General features: G+C 41.4%; 1 non-coding gene across 1 annotated transcript; it reads left to right on the forward strand.

Annotated features, from left to right (window-relative positions):
• Window positions 1-1,752: 1,752 nt before the first annotated feature.
• LOC136386557 (small nucleolar RNA U3) lies at window positions 1,753-1,968 on the forward strand. Its single transcript, XR_010747935.1, has one exon. It is a non-coding gene; the product is annotated as a small nucleolar RNA U3 (small nucleolar RNA).
• The last annotated feature ends 15,327 nt before the right edge of the window (window positions 1,969-17,295 follow it).

The following is a 17,295-nucleotide window of genomic DNA, read 5'->3' on the forward strand; positions in this document are numbered from 1 at the left end:
TATCCAGGTGATGTGATCATAGCTACCATAAATAAGCCAGTTCTTGTAAATTCACACTGCTTCCGGTGTTCTGTGGGCTGCTACTGCCACACGGAAGGAAATCTTAGACGGTAAGGGTCAGGTCAACATATTTGCGCTGCATCAGTTCCCTTAAAAACTCAACCTCCTCCCATTACCCCCGCTCAATGCTCAACACCCATGAAGTCATTTTCTCTGTCTGCTCCCTTCCCTCCAACATCACTAATTTATCATTTGGTTTGTGTCTACTAACAGTAAAAAGGGTCCAGTTTACAGATTTATCATGGAAATTATGAGACATGGTTTTTAGATTGTCAATTTATTGAAAGCTCTTTTGTTCTGGGAAATTCCGTGATATTCTAAAACTTTGCAGTTATGGGTCCAGTGTTGGGATATTTTTGTGTCCTACTAATTAAAGTATTAGGCAAATTGTGTAGACGCTTGACTTGGGGTCAGGAAATTCATTCTCTAGAAGTGCCACACACAAGGAGAAGGTGTGCAGGCTTGCGCTCCTCCTAGATATGAGAGTGAACTGCTACACTCTTCACTGCCATTTTATTCTTTCCTGAGCTACATTTCCAGGCTAATCCACAGTATGTATTATTTCTGTCTGTATTCCATGTCTTGATGGAAAATCAGTTGCAAGTCTACGCCTTCCCAGCCTCTCCCACCCCCCAAAATATCCCTCAATTTGATGTACTCAATGAAGGCAGGCTAAATCACCGAGCCTGTGTATGGAGGCTGCAGCCTCCTCGGAGCCTCAGAATTCTCCTCCAAGCTCAATCAGGTTGCTGGCAGAATTAAGTTTCTTACTGTTCTATATGGCTGCACAGGAGTGGGACACCGACATGAACTGATCATAGCATTTGTGAAAATCGTCATGAGTATTTTAATCTTATTTTCCATACTGTTACTTTCATAATACCTTGCATTGAAAACATATCCATTAAGTGTCTTTGTCGTTATTTTACTAATGACCAAGATAATTCAGAAAATGTTTCCTAAGTGCCATGAAATCAGTTTTCGTTTCCTCATGCTACCTAGTTTGGAACATATTATCCTTGGCACAGAGCTCACTCTCACCACTGCACTCAGGGCTTTGCCCTGGCTGTGGCTGCAGTGGTGGGAGGTGTGGGTTGAACACTTGGAGCACTGGGTGTGGCCAGTTGCCCCCTGGGCAATCCTGGGGTGAGGTTTTCCCAGCGCTTTGGGCAGGCTTCTTGCTGGAGTCCTAAGGAAAGGATCCCTTTAATACCCTCTGGTAAGACCCGCCTCTCCCTGAGCTCCTCCTTCCCTCCAAGTTGGAGATGTTCTGCCTCAGCACTCTGGGAGCTGCTGCAGAAAAACGGGTTTCCAGAGCCTTGTGCGAGACAACCAAGAGCTGGAATCTCTAATCTCTGGGTGTCTGCCCGAGTCAGTGCTCTGAAGGTTTTCCCTATGGCAGCTGAGAGAGCTGCACCAGTTCACAGAGTGCCAGCTGGGTCCACAGCCCACAGCGAGGCCTGTTGGCGGATCACCTGATAAACAGTGGGAGGTCCTTCTTCCCAGTCCCTTGACAGAAGGTGCCATGACCCACAGGTCCCATAGACCCACTTTTGTTCGTGGATGGATGCCATATTTTATTTGGTAATGGGGGGAGGTGAATTTTGTTTAAGGCAGGAGGCGTTATGTAGCCAAGATGCTGATGCCACTCTTCTCCTGTGACAATTTATTCAAGCATCTCCTGGTGGTGGGAGAGTTTTACTACAACAAACAATGGGCTAATATGAATTCTGGTGGAGTGTTCTGTGTTTCTTTAATAATTAAATTCACCATGAGGAGGAGTTATAGTGTTCTCTCCTAAGCGTGAAGCTGGCTCTTGGTGTTGCTTGTGCAACTGCCTTTTGCTATTGGTGATCGTTCTTCTCTTCCTTTGGGAGAGTAAGAGGGAGAGAACGCAGTCTGAGTGGAAAAAAACAAAAAAGATACCAAGAGGCAGAAAAAGCTCAATAGAGATCAGGGCAACTACCAGCTTTTAGGATACACCCTTAAAGGCTTCAACGCCCCAAAGGGGTCTCATAGGATGCCATCTGGGTCCTGCTTCAATAGTGGAAAGGAAGGTCATTGAGCTAAAACCTGCCAAAGTTACATGCCTCTTCTGTGAGGAAACAGGGACACTGGAAGGTAGGCTTCCCCCTCGCTCCTCTAAGGGAGGGTTCAGTCTCTTCCAGCCCTGCTCCAGCCATCTATGACCTAACCTTGCCCAGAATGCTGGGGTTTGCCACTGAAGGCTGAAGGTGCCCAGGGCCTTCGGCCCCATCTACGACACTGTGGACGAACATAGGGTATTTCTTTCAAGAAGCAGGTAAACTGATCTCATTTGCACGAGGGCCACTTAACTATATCTTGCCTGAATAGTCAGGTTTTTTTATTCTTCCCTCAAAGATCTGTGTTGTGGGTGTTGATAGTCTTATTTCTCCTGCTTTAATATATAGTGTTTCCTTTATTCCTCCTACCTCAATGCCCCACTCATATTTCAGGCTGGGACCTACTCCTAATTTAGATCTCTCTTTCCCCCTTTTGCCAACTTCTATTATGAATCTACCTTTGCCACCCAGCTTAGTATATCCCAAGGTTCTCTTTACCAAGCCACAGTTGCAGAGCTCCAGGGAAAAGCAACCTGGTCTCATATCTCCAAGCAGAGGAGAACAGAAGCTCCATCTCCACACATGCTGCAGATGGCTTTTCCAGTCTACCTGAATCATTACCAGCTAGAAGCAGTGGTCATTGGGACTTGGACGTGAGCTGCAAAGTATAAAATTGTAACAACAATTCCAGTGCCATGCGGACTTTTCCTGGATGGGGACTTTTCCTGGACTACTGCTCCTTGTGACAGCTCCTAAGAGACTGAACTGGGGTTGGGTTGCATTTATCAGGGACTTGGCATGGTGTTGGGGCCAACTTGGACTTGGTGAACTTGTTAAGGACACTACTCTTTTATGGATTCTTGCTGTATTGGCCAAGAGTTTGCTTAAAGGCTTTAATCACTGTAAAAAAAATAGAAGACTGGATAAAGAAGATGTGGCACATATACACCACGGTATACTATTTAGCCATAAGAAATGATGACATCGGATCACTTACAACAAAATGGTGGGATCTTGATAACATTATACGGAGTGAAATAAGTAAATCAGAAAAAACCAAGAACTGCAGGATTCCAAACATTGGTGGGACATAAAAATGAGACTAAGAGAAATGGACAAGAGAGTTGTCGTTACGGGGGGGGTGGGGGTAGGGAAGGAGGGAGAGAAGGAGGGAGAAGGGGAGAGGCACAAAGAAACTAGATAGAAGGTGACGGAGAACAATCTGACTTTGGGTGATGGGTATGCAACAGAATTGAATGACAAGATACCCTGGACATGTTTTCTTTGAACATATGTACCCTGATTTATTGATGTTACCCCACTAAAATTAATAAAAATTTATTTATAAAAAAGTAATAATAATTAAATTCAGGCCCTAGCCTGTTGTCAGCTGAGCATTGACCTGGCGTGTGGATGTCCCATGTTCAATTCCTGGTCATGTCATACAGAAAAATCACCCAGCTTCTTCTCTACCCTACCCCTCCTCTTTTTTTTTCTTTCTCTCTCCCTCTGTCTTCTCCTCCTGCAGCCATGCATCCATTGGTTCCAGTGAGTTGGCTCTGGCTGATGAAGATGACTTCCTGGCCTCTGCCTCATGCAATAAATAAATATATATATGGCTCAGTTGCTGACAAAGGGCTGCAGAGGGGCAGAGCATCACCCCGAGTGGGCTTGCCAGGCGGATATGGATCTGGGCACCTGTGGAAATCATTCTCTCTGCCTCAGTTCCTCTAAATAAAAAATATAGTAATCATAATAAATATAAAGTAAAGAAATTATATTTAACGAGGTGACAGTGATCAATAAGAGCACTCAGGTTTCAGTTGAACATCTCTATAGCATTTGAACTGTTGTTGGAGTTCTTTGCCCATCACCCAAATTCAAATCATTTTCCATCACAGTATATTTGTCCCTCTTTAACCCCTGCCTCAGGGTAACCAGTTCACTTTTATCTATTTCCATGAGTCTCAGTTTTTTATTCCTCCTATATATTTGTACCCTTTATTTCTTCCCTTTGCACCCGTCTCCGCAGGACCCACTTAACTTTAATTGATGTCCATGAGTCTCAGCTAGTATGAATTCTTTGACACATGTTCCTATACTATACTGCTGCACTTATTTCTTTATAAGACATGTACAGAATTGGAAAATCTATGTGTGTTGGTTTCTTTTGTGTGCGAGGGACAGAGGCAGGAAGAGAGAGACAGAAACAAGAACTGTTCCTGTATGTACCCTGACCGGGGATCCAACCAGCAGCCTGTGTTGTTTTCTTAGTAATAATAGTAATAATAATAATAAGCCATGGCTGCCTTGCTCAGTTGGTTTGATAATTGTCTGACAGGGAAATGTTGCTGTTTCCATCAAGGGTCAGGAAACATACAGAAATAGATTGATGCTTCTCTCTTTCTTTCTCTTTCTTCTTTCCTCGCTCTCTAAAATGGATAGTTATAAAATAAAAATCCTAGCAGTTTCCACTTGCATCCTCAGGGCCCTTCCATGTGGAGCCTTTTCTCTGCATTCCCTGCGTCTAGCAGCATTGTTTGTTGTTTGAGTTGCTGTTTTGCCAATTTTATGAGTGGAGATGTGTTGTTTTACAGAATAATGTGTATTTAATTGAAAGCTAGAGAAGTTAAGTGTCATTTTATAAACCTGTTCATCGTTTAAACTGTTTCTCTTGGAATGTCTGCTTTTATCCTAACTATATTTTATACTGAGTTCTTAGCATTTTTGCTCCTCAGTTTATAAGTGCTCTTTGTGTACTACATGTGTGAATGTTCTGTCTGAATTTATGTAAAAATACTTCCCCTCAATTCTGTATGTCTTTTAAGCTCATTTATGCCATCTTTTATCGGGAAACAATCCTTTATTTTTGGCACACCAAAAGTGACTACCTTATCTTTAATAGTTTTTTTTTTATTTTAAACTTAGTTTCATAATCTTTTTTTCTATCTCCAAGTTTTCTTACTTTTTCTTTCTTTCTTTCTCTCTTTCTTTCTTTCTTTTCTTTCTTTCCCTTTGACTCTTTATTTCTCTTTCTTTCTTTCCTTCCTCTCTCCCTCCCTCCCTCTCCCTCTTTCTTCCTTCCTTCCTTTTTTCTTTCTTTCTCTCTCCTTCTCTCTCCCTCTCTTTCTTTCTTTCTTTCTTTCTTTCTTTCTTTCTTTCTTTCTTTCTTTCTTTCTTTCTTTCTTGTCTCTGATTCACCTGTAATTTATTTCTGATTATGGTATGGCATTAAAATCTTATATTCTATTCTATCAATTGGATAAACGACTATGGCAGTATCTAGATATTAGATATTTTCTTTCCCGGACGTGGAATTAGATTTTCTTAATTACTAAATAATCATATCTATTTTCTGGACACTATTGCTTTCAACTCATCTATTTTTAATTTTATTTTTTAATGGAATTTGAAATTTTACTTTGATATCATTTCTACCTTTTACAGAGTTTGCAAAAAAAAAATATAAGTCACTCTCATATACCCTTTACTCATATTTACAATTATTTCCTGTTGACATTTGTAGATAGTCTTTACCGTATACTTTCATGAGATTTCCATTTTACTGATAGCTTTGGTTTTCAATGAAGAATGCATGCTAATTTTTCCAAAGCCTTTGCTGCAGTAATCAAGTTTTTATTCTTTAATTTGTTTATACATATTGCTAAATTTCACTAGTTTTTGCATTCCAGAAACAAAATCTACTTGGTCAGGATATATTTTTTGATGCACTGACAACTCAGTTTTCTAACATTCTGTTTATACTATTTGCACCTGGTATAAAAAGTCAATAGTGTGCATTTCTTTATCTTTTAGACTACCTTACCTAGGTGCTGGTGTTAGAGTTGTATTAGCTGCTTAAAATGAATTGGGTAGCTTACTGTCACGTATCCTACTATGATAGTGTAATTTTCCATTTACATTATGTTCTCCTGAATCGGTTATTCATGAACATGTTTCAAAGAGCAAAATTATATTAAAAGGCAACATTAAGAAGTCTCACTTTCGAGAGTTTCCTCCAAGCGCCCCGGAAGTGGGTGCCCGCCTGTGTTACCAGAGAGAGTGGCAGAGCCAGAGGTCTTTGAGTGGGCGGAAAGCCCGCCTGATTATGCTAGCAGCTCTGACTGACTGAGCCTTACCCAGAGCCCTGTGCTTAGTGGAAATAGAGTGGGGAGTTGCCAGCTCTTTGAGCCTCTTACTATCCAGGCAGAGGCAGCAGCAACCCCATAGCTGGATTATCAGGCTACTAATTGAGGAAGGAAAGACTAGGAGAAAGGCTCCAGGAACACGGACTCTCTCACTGTCGGAGCCTATAAATGCTAATGAGCCTCGACTGCCAACGAGACTAAAGCACAATACATGACATTGCCATAGAGACTTATCAACTGCAAACCTCTACCTGAGCGTGCCAAAGGGGCAGAACCCAGGGTACAGAGTCACTGACCAGGAAGAAGGACAGAAAAGAAAAAATAAGAAGATAACCTCTCAAAATCAAGAATAATCTGCAGACTTTATAACCTATCCCATTTTATTATATTTGTTCGTTTGTTTCTCTTATCTTCATTCTTGATACTTTCTTTCCTCCTCCAATTTGCCTGATTAACTCTCTGCTGGTCTTACTCTCTCCTCTCCTTGAACTACACTACCCATAAGTGTTACATCTCCCATTATCTTTTCTCTTCTCTTCCTTTCTCTCTATGAGGGTTGCACTCCAAAACCCTTAACTCTCTCTCTCTCTCTCTCTCTCCTTTCTTTTTTCTTCTTTTAGTGGTTCCCTCTTTTTTTCTCTCTCTCTCTTTCTTTTCTCCCTCTATATTAGTTTCTTTCTTTCTCCTTTACATCTCCTGTCATTCAAACCTCAATAACAAACAAATTGTCTTATCTGGGACTCAAACTTCTGTTTGTGGCATTTTGGGGGTTTTTTACTTCACCTTTTTAACTCACTAGCAGTGCTCCCATCCCTGGCTTTCCATTTTATCTAGTTCTTGTTCCACTAAATACAATAGTAATTTTTTAATTTGTCCCCCCATTTTTCCATTTTCCTATTATTCCTCTCATCATAACTCTTAGACAACCAACACCTAAAAGCAAATCATTTTATTCTTGACCCAAATTCTTTCCTTATTTGCTTTTTGTGGGTCCATATGCTCTTTTTTTGTTCTTTTTTCTTTTTCTTTTTCTTTTTTTGCCCCTTTATTACTTTTCCCCAATTCAGGCCCTCCATCACAGGCATTGTTTGTTATAATTCACAGTTCACCACAAGATTTTCTCAAGAAAGAGGGGAGAGGAGAGGAGAGGAAAAAATGAGGGGGGAATAATTTTCTTTTTAAGAAATTTTTATTTTATTTTATTTTTCTTTATTTCATTATTTTTTTTAAAAAAACAACTCTTCGATTTTTTATTTTTTTATTTTTTTTTTATTTTTTTTAACTTTTTATTCTTTATTAAATCTCATTAATACTATCAACAAAACCACCCTCAGATGCCGTTAAGGAAGAGAAAATCGAATATCATGGATACAAAAGAAAGAGAGGTAACACAGCTAGATGAGGAAAAATCTATGGAGAAAAAATTTAATATATTGGAAACCTTGGAGCTAAATGACAGAGAATTCAAGATAGAAATCCTAAAAACCTCCGTGATATACAAGAAAACACAGAAAGGCAATTTAGGGAGCTGAGAAACAACTCAATGAACACAAAGAATATATGTCCAAGGAAATTGAAACTATAAAAACAAATCAAACAGAGATGAAAAACTCAATTCACGAGCTGAAAAACGAAGTAACAAGCTTAGCTAATAGAACAGGTCAGATAGAAGAGAGGTTAGTGAAATAGAAGACAAGCAACTTGAGGCACAACAGAGAGAAGAAGAAAGAGACTCAAAAATTAAAAAAAAAATGAGATAGCCCTACAAGAATTATCTGACTCCATCAAAAAGAATAACATAAGAATAATAGGTATATCAGAGGGAGAAGAGAGAGAAAATGGAATGGAGAACATACTCAAACAAATAATAGATGAGAACTTCCCAAGCCTGTGGAAAGAACTAAAGCCTCAAGTTCAAGAAGCAAACAGAACTCCGAGTTTTCTTAACCCCAACAAACCTACTCCAAGGCATATCATAATGAAATTGACACAAACCAACAGCAAAGAAAAAATTCTCAAGGCAGCCAGGGAAAAGAAGAATACAACATATAAAGGAAGGCCCATTAGATTATCATCAGATTTCTCAGCAAAAACTCTACAAGCTAGAAGAGAGTGGACCCCAATATTTAAAGTCCTGAAAGAGAGGAACTTTCAGCCACGAATACTATACCCATCAAAGCTATCCTTCAAATATGAAGGAGAAATAAAAACATTCACAGATACAGAAAAGATGAGGGAATTTATCATCAGAAAACCCCCACTCCAGGAATTACTAAAGGGGGTTCTCCAATCAGATACAAAGAACAAAAAAACAGAGCCACAAGTAAAAGCTCCAAGAAGAACACAATAAAACCAAATTTAAACTGTGACAACAACAAAAAGAAAGAGGGGGAGAAGATGGAGATTAACAGTAGCAAAGGACGATGGAGTGCAAAAGTACTCACAAAATAGTTCGCTACAATGAACAGGGTAGGGACCCTTTTCATTACTCAAAGGTAACCACCATTGAAAAAACCACCACAGTAGCACATGAGATAAAAAAGATAGCAACAGAGGAAAGATGTATGGAATACAACCAAATAAAAACAAAACATAGAAAAACGAAAGAGAAGGATCAAACAAGACACAAAACTAACAGAAAGCAAGATAAAAAATGGCAATAGGGAACTCACAAGTATCAATAATTACACTAAATGTAAACGGATTAAACTCACCAATAGAAAGGCACAGAGTAGCAGAATGGATTAAAAAAGAAAATCCAACTGTATGATGCCTACAGGAAACTCATCTAAGTAACAAGGATAAAAACAAATTCAAAGTGAAAGGCTGGAAAACAATACTCCAAGCAAATAACATCCAAGAAAAAGCAGGTGTAGCAACACTCATATCGGATAATGCTGACTACAAGACAGGAAAAGTACTCAGAGACAAAAATGGCCATTTCATAATGGCTAAGGGGACACTGAATCAAGAAGACATAAAAATTCTTAATATATATGCACCAAACCAAGGAGCACCAAAATATATAAGAAAGCTACTAATTGATCTTAAAACAAAAACTGACAAAAACACAATCATACTTGGAGACCTCAATACACCGCTGACGGCTCTAGATCGGTCATCCAAACAGAGAATCAACAAAAACATAGTGGCTTTAAACAAAACACTAGAGCACCTGGATATGATAGACATCTACAGGACATTTCATCCCAAAGTGACTGAGTATACATTTTTCTCCAGTGTACATGGATCATTCTCAAGAATTGACCATATGTTGGGCCACAAAAACAACATTAGCAAATTCAGAAAAATTAAAGTTGTACCAAGCATATTTTCTGATCATAAAGCCTTGCAACTAGAATTCAACTGCAAAAAAGAGGAAAAAAATCCCACAAAAATGTGGAAACTAGCCCTGGCCAGTTGGCTCAGCGCTAGAGCGTCGGCCTAGCGTGCAGAGGACCCGGGTTCAATTCCCGGCCAGGGCACACAGGAGAAGCGCCCATTTGCTTCTCCACCCCTCCGCCGCGCTTTCCTCTCTGTCTCTCTCTTCCCCCCCTGCAGCCAAGGCTCCATTGGAGCAAAGATGGCCCGGGCGCTGGGGATGGCTCTGTGGCCTCTGCCTCAGGCGCTAGAGTGGCTCTGGTCGCAACATGGCGACGCCCAGGATGGGCAGAGCATCGCCCCCTGGTGGGCAGAGCGTCGCCCCATGGTGGGCGTTCCGGGTGGATCCCGGTCGGGCGCATGCGAGTGTCTTTCCAACTGTCTCTCCCTGTTTCCAGCTTCAGAAAAATGAAAAAAAAAAATAAAAAAAAAATGTGGAAACTAAACAACATACTTTTAAAAAATGAATGGGTCAAAGAAGAAATAAGTGCAGAGATCAAAAGATATATACAGACTAATGAAAATGACAATACGACATATCAGAATCTATGGGATGCAGCAAAAGCAGTGATAAGAGGGAAGTTCATATCACTTCAGGCATATATGAACAAACAAAAGAGAGCCCAAGTGAACCACTTAATTTCCCACCTTAAGGAACTGGAAAAAGAAGAACAAAGACAACCCAAAACCAGCCGAAGAAAGGAGATAATAAAAATCAGAGCAGAAATAAATGAATTAGAGAACAGAAAAACTATAAAAAAATTAATAGAACAAGGAGCTGGTTCTTTAAAAAGATCAACAAAATTGACAAACCCTTGGCAAGACTTACCAAGGAAAAAAGAGAAAGAACTCATATAAACAAAATCCAAAATGAAAGAGGAGAAATCACCACAGACACCATAGATATACAAAGAATTATTGTAGAATACTATGAAAAACTTTATGCCACTAAATTCAACAACCTAGAAGAAATGGATAAGTTCCTAGAACAATACAACCTTCCTAGACTGAGTCAAGAAGAAGCAGAAAGCCTAAACAGACCTATCAGTAGAGAAGAAATAGAAAAAACCATTAAAAACCTCCCCAAAAATAAAAGTCCAGGCCCTGACGGCTATACCAGCGAATTTTATCAAACATTCAAAGAAGACTTGGTTCCTATTCTACTCAAAGTCTTCCAAAAAATTGAAGAAGAAGCAATACTTCCAAACACATTTTATGAGGCCAACATAACCCTCAAACCAAAACCAGGCAAGGATGGCACAAAAAAAGAAAACTACAGACCAATATCTTTAATGAATACAGATGCTAAAATACTAAACAAAATACTAGCAAATCGAATACAACAACATATTAAAAATCATGATCAAGTGGGATTCATCCCCGAATCTCAAGGATGGTTCAACATATGTAAAACGGTTAACGTAATACACCATATCAACAAAACAAAGAACAAAAACCACATGATCTTATCAATAGACGCAGAAAAAGCTTTCGATAAAATACAACACAATTTTATGTTTAAGACTCTCAACAAAATGGGTATAGAAGGAAAATATCTCAACATGATAAAGACCATATATGATAAACCATCAGCTAACATCATATTAAATGGCACTAAACTGAAGGCTTTCCCCCTTAAATCAGGAACAAGACAGGGTTGTCCACTCTCTCCACTCTTATTTAATGTGGTACTAGAGGTTCTAGCCAGAGCCATCAGACAAGAGAAAGAAATAAAAGGCATCCATATCGGAAAAGAAGTAGTAAAGGTATCACTTTTTGCAGATGATATGATCCTATACATCAAAAACCCCAAAGAATCCACAAAAAGACTACTAGAAACAATAAGCCAATACAGTAAGGTCGCAGGATACAAAATTAACATACAGAAGTCAATAGCCTTTCTATATGCCAACAGTAAAACATTTGAGAACGAACTCAAAAGAATAATCCCCTTCACGATTGCAACAAAAAAAAAAATAAAATACTTAGGAATAAACATAACAAAGAATGTAAAGGACTTATATAATGAAAACTATAAACCATTGTTAAGGGAAATCGAAAAAGATATAATGAGATGGAAGAATATACCTTGTTCTTGGCTAGGAAGAATAAATATAATCAAGATGGCTATATTACCCAAAGCAATATACAAATTTAATGCAATTCCCATCAAACTTCCAATGACGTTTTTTTAAAGAAATAGAGCAAAAAATCATCAGATTTATATGGAACTATAAAAAAACCCGAATAGCCAAAGCAATCCTAAAGAAAAAGAATGAAGCTGGGGGCATTACAATACCTGACTTCAAACTATATTATAGGGCCACGACAATCAAAACAGCATGGTATTGGCAGAAAAATAGACACTCAGACCAATGGAACAGAATAGAAAGTCCAGAAATAAAACCACATATATATAGTCAAATAATTTTCGATAAAGGGGCCAACAACACACAGTGGAGAAAAGAAAGCCTCTTCAATAAATGGTGCTGGGAAAACTGGAAAGCCACATGCAAAAGAATGAAACTGGACTACAGTCTCTCCCCCTGTACAAAAATTAACTCAAAATGGATCAAGGATCTAAACATAAGACCTGAAACAATTAAGTACATAGAAGAAGACATAGGTACTCAACTCATGGACCTGGGTTTTAAAGAGCATTTTATGAATTTGACTCCACAGGCAAGAGAAGTGAAGGCAAAAATTAATGAATGGGACTACATCAGACTAAGAAGTTTTTGCTCAGCAAGAGAAACTGATAACAAAATAAACAGAAAGCCAACTAAATGGGAATTGATACTTTCAAACAACAGCTCAGATAAGGGCCTAATATCCAAAATATACAAAGAACTCATAAAACTCAACAACAAACAAACAAACAATCCAATAAAAAAATGGGAAGAGGATATGAATAGACACTTCTCCCAGGAAGAAATACAAATGGCCAACAGATATATGAAAAGATGCTCATCTTCTTTAGCTATTAGAGAAATGCAAATCAAAACAGCAATGAGATACCACTTCACACCTGTTCGATTAGCTGTTATTAGCAAGACAGGTAATAGCAAATGTTGGAGAGGCTGTGGAGAAAAAGGAACCCTCATACACTGTTGGTGGGAATGTACAGTAGTACAACCATTATGGAAGAAAGTATGGTGGTTCCTCAAAAAACTGAAAATAGAACTACCTTATGACCCAGCAATCCCTCTACTGGGTATATATCCCAAAAACTCAGAAACATTGATACGTAAAGACACATGCAGCCCCATGTTTATTGCAGCATTGTTCACAGTGGCCAGGACATGGAAACAACCAAAAAGCCCGTCAATAGATGACTGGATAAAGAAGATGTGGCACAGATACACTATGGAATACTACTCAGCCATAAGAAATGATGACATCAGAACATTTATAGCAAAATGGTGGGATCTTGATAACATGATACGAAGCGAAATAAGTAAATCAGAAAAAAGCAGGAACTGTATTATTCCATACGTAGGTGGGACATAATAGTGAAACTAAGAGACATTGATAAGAGTGTGGTGGTTACGGGGGGGGGGTGAATGGGAGAGGGAAAGGGGGTGGGGAGGGGCACAAAGAAAACAAGATAGAAGGTGACAGAGGACAATCTGACTTTGGGTGGTGGGTATGCAACATAATTGAACGACAAGATAACCTGGACTTGTTATCTTTGAATATATGTATCCTGATTTATTGATGTCACCCCATTAAAAAAATAAAATTATTAAAAAAAAATAGAAAGACAAAAAAAAAAAAAAAAGAAGTCTCACTTTCAGTTTGTTCTTATGTGCCCCTTCCTACTCCCCCCTGAGCCCATATAGATGCACCGTTTTGTTTTATGAATCCACTGAATGATCCTGTATGAAAGTAAGTTCAAATTCAAGTAAGTACTCTTACTTCCCCCATTTTTTACACAAAGACAGGATCTGTATAGTCTAAAATGTACTTTGATGGTTTCTGTCATTGAGTAGTAAAGGGGATCACTTAGTATCAGTACAAAGAAAGCCTCCTGTCCCTTTATCCCGCATGGCCTTCTTTCCTGTGCCTGTGCTGCGGCTGCTGGCGGACCGAGCTCTGCCCAGTGCTGGGTTATTACAAATAATGCCTTCAGGCTGAGCACTACACAGCCAGCATTTCTTCCCTGCGTAGGGATACCTATTGGATGAATTCCCTGAAATAAGATTCCTGGATTGAATGGGAAAACATTTGTAATTCCTGTAGCTGTTGCTCAAGTCCCCTGGATAGGTGCTCATTCATTTGCATTCCTCCAACCATGCATATGCCAGTGCCTGTTTTCCCACAGCCCAGGAGGTGCTGAATGAGCCCCATCAGTTTTCAGGAAGGTGTCTCTGCTCCTTCTTTGCAGCTGTTGCAGTACTTGCTAAAGAGAATAATGACTCAAGTTCTGACCACACACTCTTCCTCCTGGGCCTGAGTAGAATAAGAAGAGAAAAAAGAAGATGAGAGAGATGCTTTGCACATGTGTCTCACATTGTGGGAGTGAGGGGACACAGGCGCGGCTTGTGAGAAGTTTAATTTATCCGTGACATGAAGAGATTGCAAATCAATTGCACTCTCTAGTGATTGATTTTATGGAGAGATGAAAAGTGTTGGGCATTTTCTGTTATTTGGATGTTTCTGCTTTTCTCTGATAAACATTTTACACGTTTCTTTGGTGAGCTATGTTAGATAGTTGAGCATCGGTGAAAATGGGCAATGGAGACGATTACCTCTCAACTGAATGAGTGCTAAGAATGTCCATTTGGCTGCTGTGTGTGTGTGTGTGTGTGTGTGTGTGTGTGTTTGTGTGTGTGACTTGTGAATGTGCTGTGGTAGGATTCAAGGCCGTAGGGCCGGACTAGATGGCTATTTCATTAACATGTACGATGGAGAGGGGTTATCCCATTTCTTCTTGGGAACTCCCTCCTCCTGGCTGCAGATTTCCTTCTCATCCAGGTTGTCCGGCCCACGGTGCGGTCCGCTGCAGTCTGTCTGTGCTTCATCTTCCTCTGGCCCCTCTCTCAGTATCCACTTCCTTTAGGGTTATTCAGTCTTCTGTTCATAGTGTGCTCTCTCCGTGAATGGTTATGTCCGCTTTTACCCCTTGACTCCTTAATGCTGTGTCTGTAGGCGTATCTCCACTCCTGCATACTGAGCTGGATGCACCACGTCCTGTCACAGATGGAAATTACTAAGCCTTTCAGCTTCTTTCTTTTCTTTATTTTTTTACAGGAGAGGAGGGGACATAGACAGACAGACTCCCACAAGCACTCTGACTGGGTTCCACTTAGCACCCTCATCTGGGGATGATGCTCTGCCTATCTGGGGCTATGCTCACAACTGAGCTCCTTTTAGCACCTGAGGCAGAGGGTGCACGGAGACATCCTCAGGGCCCAGGCCAGTGTGCTTGAAACAGACAGCTCAGGACTGTGGAAAGGAAAAGAAAGAGAGAGAAAGAAGGGGGCAGGAGGAGGGGAAGAGAAGCAGATTGTTGCCTTTCCTGTGTGTCAATACCAGGCATCAAACCTGGGTCATCCACACGCTGATCTACCAATGAGCCTAATGGTCAGGGCTTCAGCTTCCTTTCAAAGTTCTGTTTCCACGATTAATTTTGAAATAAGGGATTCCCTTCTCATTATTTTCTCTCTCAAACCCACACATCGGATCCGTTACAAAGTCCTATAACAGCTGTCTCGTGGCTTGCTTTCCCCATCCTCACTGCCTCTAACTTATTGCAGACTATTAGTGTCGCTCGTCAGGTTTGCTGAAGTAGTCTCCTGAGTAGTCTCCATGGCTCCCATCTCTGTGACTGGCTCACTGCCACCACCTTCCCTCACAGCATTCTCTCCACTTTGCAGCTGAAGTAAAATTTCCAAAACAAATGTGAGCACGCCCAGCCTCTGATAGAAAGCCCTTAAGGGCGTCCTATTGTTCTCCGGACCATGTCCATGACCCTTAGTCGGTCACTGAGGACCTTCTATTTGGTCCCAGTGTGCTTCTTCCGCTCTATTTCTTGACATTGGATTTTATAGGATGATTGTGCCATCAAGGATTACAGAGACTTTGCCTGTCTTGCTCATTCATATCAATGGTGCCCAGAAATGGGCCAAGACATAGACACACCCAGTAAATATACACTGAATGAAAGCTCTGCTTTTACCAGAGAGATGTTTAAAGTTTCATAAACTTGTGCCAGTGCTGGGTCAGAGGCCACTCAGCAACACTCTTAGGTTACATCAAAGCTCGCTGCCACCGGTCAGTTGCCAGATGACCTATCTGGTGGGTTGGGGTCTCAGGGTGTCATCAGCGGATGCCCCTAGAATTTATCAGACACAAAAAGTTCAAGATTTGGCCATCTGCAGGGAGGGCTCTGGACAGAATGGTGGATTTGGTCAGAGCTGCTCAGGCATGAGAGAGAAAAATGGCCCCTACACAAGAGCCACACAACTCAGTTCCTCAGTTCTCCCAGTGTCAGAGTCATCCCTGACCTCCAGGAAGGACTTCTACAACTCGAGACCCCACAAACCACTGCCTGCTGACAATATCGCAGACTGGGAGCATTGGATTGTCAGTTGTGAGTGTGGAGCTGGTGCTTCTTCCATGGCTGGGTTGTGTGTCTCCACTGGGGTTCCATTTTCTGGCTAATGAGACTCTTTGGCTCTAGGGTTCAGTGGCACAGCTTGCAGGGGAAAAGGGTGGAATGGAGGAGTGAATGCCACTGCTTTAGCTCTGGAGGGGTGGGGGGCACCAGTTCTATACCCTCTGGAGCTGGGGTTCTAGCTGGCTGCAGGTGGGTGCAGTGTGTTTAGGTGCCATGACTCTATCACTCCTCAAGGTTGGTCTGGCATTGGGGACAGGATAGTGTGCAACTGCTGTAGTGCACAGGTCACTGCTCTGACCCCTGGGGCCACTACTCTGGACTACAGGGGTTTGGGTGGCTCTGCTCAGGCCCTCTGGGTGGGCGGGGGGTGAGGACAGACCAGGAGCTACTGCTCTGTTGTAAGGAGCAGCTGCTTTGGCCCTGGGGGAGGGTCCTACTCTGCTTATAGGGTGGCTGCTCTGGTTCTCAGGGCAGTGGGTGCTCTGCTGTGCTGTGTAGAGCCTCTACTCTACTACGTGTGGGTGGAGGAATTTTGGGAGAGCAGAACACTACTACTCTAGCCAACTAGGTCACATTGTGTGCCTTTGGGCCCAGTACCCCTGAGCTTCTGCACTGCCACCCTTTGTAAAGTTTCATTGCAAAGGCAGGTTCTTGAAATCTTTTTTTTTTTTTTTTTTCCTGAAGCTGGAAACGGGGAGAGACAGTCAGACAGACTCCCGCATGCGCCCGACCGGGATCCGCCCGACCAGGATCCACCCGGCACGCCCACCAGGGGCGACGCTCTGCCCACCAGGGGGCGATGATGTTCTGCCCCTCCGGGGCATCGCTCTGCCGCGACCAGAGCCACTATAGCGCCTGGGGCAGAGGCCAAGGAGCCATCCCCAGCACCTGGGCATCTTTGCTCCAATGGAGCCTTGGCTGCGGGAGGGGAAGAGAGAGACAGAGAGGAAGGAGGGGGGGGTGGAGAAGCAAATGGGCGCTTCTCCTATGTGCCCCGGCC

Source organism: Saccopteryx leptura, chromosome X, assembly GCF_036850995.1.
Source record: "Saccopteryx leptura isolate mSacLep1 chromosome X, mSacLep1_pri_phased_curated, whole genome shotgun sequence".
Lineage (NCBI taxonomy): Eukaryota > Metazoa > Chordata > Mammalia > Chiroptera > Emballonuridae > Saccopteryx > Saccopteryx leptura.